This window comes from Meles meles, chromosome 1 (assembly GCF_922984935.1).
Source record: "Meles meles chromosome 1, mMelMel3.1 paternal haplotype, whole genome shotgun sequence".
NCBI lineage: Eukaryota > Metazoa > Chordata > Mammalia > Carnivora > Mustelidae > Meles > Meles meles.
In genome coordinates, this window is record NC_060066.1 from 78,660,261 (window position 1) to 78,663,529 (window position 3,269).

The 3,269-nt window shown below is 55.2% G+C and overlaps 1 pseudogene; it reads right to left on the reverse strand.

The window, feature by feature from the left end:
* Positions 1-305: 305 nt before the first annotated feature.
* On the reverse strand, positions 306-2,461 carry LOC123946249 (annotated as a pseudogene).
* Positions 2,462-3,269: the final 808 nt, after the last annotated feature.

The following is a 3,269-nucleotide window of genomic DNA, read 5'->3' on the forward strand; positions in this document are numbered from 1 at the left end:
TACAAAAGTTCATTGCCTTTTTTTTTTTTTTTGCTCAACAAGAATGAAACTTCATAATAATAATAAAAATAATAAATAAAAAAAAAAGAGAGAAAACCGAAAGGGGAGGGGTGGGGCCCCTCCCGGCACACAAGTTCGAGTCCAAGTGCTCGGTGCGGCCCGCAGACTCTGCTCATGGCCTGTCACCCCCCAGTCCAGCGCCCCTCCCTGCCCTTAACAAGGACTCCAGGTGGCAGGGGCGCCCTCCAACAACCGACAGAACAACCTTCCCCCTTCCTCCTCCTCCTCGCTGGCGCCCTCTTGCCTCAATCCTCAGAGATGGGCAGGCAGCGGCCAGGGTCAAGGCTGGGGGACTCGGAGCCGCTGAGACTGCCCGAGCTGAGTGAGCCGCTCAAGTATCTGTCAGGGTCCGACAGCGAGTCCGGGGTGCTAGGGGACGTGTCGAAGACGGGCAAATCGGACAGGCGGCGCGGCAGCTGGAAGTTGAAGGGCGGCGAGGGCGGCGCGGTGGCACTGGCAGGGAGGGGCGCGCTGGGCGGCGCCGGGGGCTGCACGGGGGTACCTGCTGCTGCTGCTGCTGGCTGGCTGCGATAATAGGCAGCGGCCACGGAGGCGAAGTTGTGGGTCTGGATGCCAAGCGGCGTGATGAAGCTGCTCAGTTACGGGCCAAACGCAAAGGCGTTGTTAGCGCACGAGGCGGACCGGCAGGCTGCGCACCGAGCGCCGGGCGCCAGCAGGTCCTCCGCGCCCCCTGTGCGGTACAGCAACGCCGCCGAGGGCCGCAGCCGCCGCGGAGGCACAGCAAGTCCGAGCGCCTGTGGGCGTGGAGGCTGCGGAGGCGCATGAGCAGGACAGAGCCGAAGAGGAGCAGGACGAAGCGGCAGAGGAGGAGGAGGAGGCTGAGGAGCAAGAGGGTGGCGGCGGCGGTGCGCGACGTGGGCTGTTGAGCAGCAGCGGCGACTCGAGGCCCCCCGGGGGCTGGTAGTGGCCCGACGGAAAGCCTGAGAAGCTGAGGCTGTGATGCAGCTTGGGCAGCGGCTTCCGGAAGAAGCCGAGGTGCAGCGCGTCCCGCACGCTTAAGGCGCGCAGGTCCCCAGAGACGCCCCCAGACGGCGCTGGCCGCCGCTCCTCTGCGTTGTGGATGAAGTGGCAGCGCGGCCAGTAGAGGCAGAAGCTGATGGTGTAGAAGGTGTGGCACAACTCGGTCTTGTACTTGCAGTGCCGTGTCAGGCTGGGTAGCTCCTGGAAGCAGTGCGCGAACTGGCACTTCTCGCTGTAGTTGCACGTGCAGCTCTCCTGGAAGGGCCGGCACAGCTCAGTCTTGTGGAGCATCGAGTTAATCTGGGAGCCGCCACCCCCGTGCTGCTGCTGCTGCTGGTGCTGCTGCGCTGGTGCTGGTGCTGGTGCTGGTGCTGGTGCTGGTGCTGGTGCTGCTGCTGCTGGTGCTGGTGCTGGTGCTGGTGCTGCTGCTGCTAGTGCAAGAGGTGCTGGTGCAAGAGGTGCTGGCTGCGCTTGCCCTTGCTGAAGGAGCGGTACTGAAATTTGTTCTCCTTGTTAAGCAGGGCCGTGCCTCTGCCCCCTGACAACTCCTTGAGGATCCTGTAGGAGGCGGGGCCGCCCGCCGCCCAGCTGCCATAGTTGCTGCGGTTAGCCCCGCCCAGGAACTTGGGCGAGCAGCTGCTGGGCCTAGGCGCGGGGTGGGCAGAGAAAGCAGGTCGTGAAGCCCGAGCTAGGGGCAGCGGCCACGGGGGTCCCCACCGGCTTCTTGTCCAGCATGTTCAGATTGAGATTGGCCACGGATTTCTCCGTCTTGCACAGGAAGTCGATATCGTAGAAGGCAGACAGAAGTGTCATCGACATGTTTCTGGATCTTGTAATGGTCGGAGTTGCAGGCACGGAGGTCCGGAGGAGCCCTCCGGGCGGCAAGGCCGGCTGGAGCTACGACGAAGAACGGGTGACCGGCGGGGGAGGGACCGAAAGTTTGCCGGGGGACGAGACAAGAGGGAAAGGGAAGCAGCGCGGCCTGGTTTGAGGGTGCCCGGGGGTGCGGAGTGGGGGGAAAGAGGAGAGAGAAAAAAGAGCGCTCCTCCACTCCCCGGGGATGCTCGGCACGCCCCCCACCACCAACCCGTGCGGGGAGCCGGCGACAGTTCGCAGACTGCTGGACCACAGCACGTTATTTTCATTTGTCATTTCATTTGTTTTCATTAACTTTAATCTAAATAAATGAGTTGGTGCCTAAAAATAAATGTCACACCACAAGGAAAACTGGTGTGAATCTTACCAGAGCTGCCGTTATGTGAAGCTCTTAGTATTTGGTTTAGAAGTTGGAAGCAAGGTAATATGGAAGGTAGAAATTCATTTAATTGATATTTATTGAGAACTAAGTTTGTGTTGGACACTGTACTAAGCTTTGAAATCAGCAGTAAATAAGGAAGATATAGTTCCTGCTCTCATGGATCATAAGTAATATATATTCAGTAGACCTATTTTCCCTTTTCTTAGAATGAAGAGTAGGGCAAATGATGGAATGAGGGTTTTAAACTAAGTCATAGAGAGTATTCTACCACAGTTTTCTAATTAAAGTATAAATGAATAACCTTAAGCAACCAAAATAGGAATCTGAACTTTAAAAATGATGATTTGACTCCAATTTTAACCAAAATTGTGAGTCAGAATAATCCCATAGGATATTTTCAATAATTAATGGCTCTGATGCTCATTAGGGTATCTTCCTTTTCCTTCTCCCCCTACTATCATTTCCCCTGATTAAAAAGAAAGTAAAACGAAACCAAAAATCTCTCAACAAATATTAGTAGTCAACATCTTAATTATTGGCTTGATTTTCAGCTTTCAAAAACTCAGTGATATGTGATTATAAATCTCAGACCCCATAGTCCTGAGCAGTTGCCAGTTTGCATCACTAAAGACTCGTTATTGCCTCAGCAAGTGTCCATCCAAGTCATTCAGCACCAGGCCAATGGTAAAGAATCTGTCTTAATTCCACCTCTGATTTCCAGCAGATTCAAAGTTTCCTGAAACCCATTAAAACCCCAGAAGGGGGCACCTGGGTGGCTCAGTGGGTTAAAGCCTCTGCCTTCAACTTAGGTCATGATCCCAGGGTCCTGGGATCAAGCCCCACATCGGGCTCTCTGCTCAGCGGAGAGCCTGCTTCCTCCTCTCTCTCTCTCTCCGCCTGCCTCTCTGCCTACTTGTGATCTATATCTGTCAAATTAAAAAAAAAAAAATCTTTAAAACCCCAGAAGGAT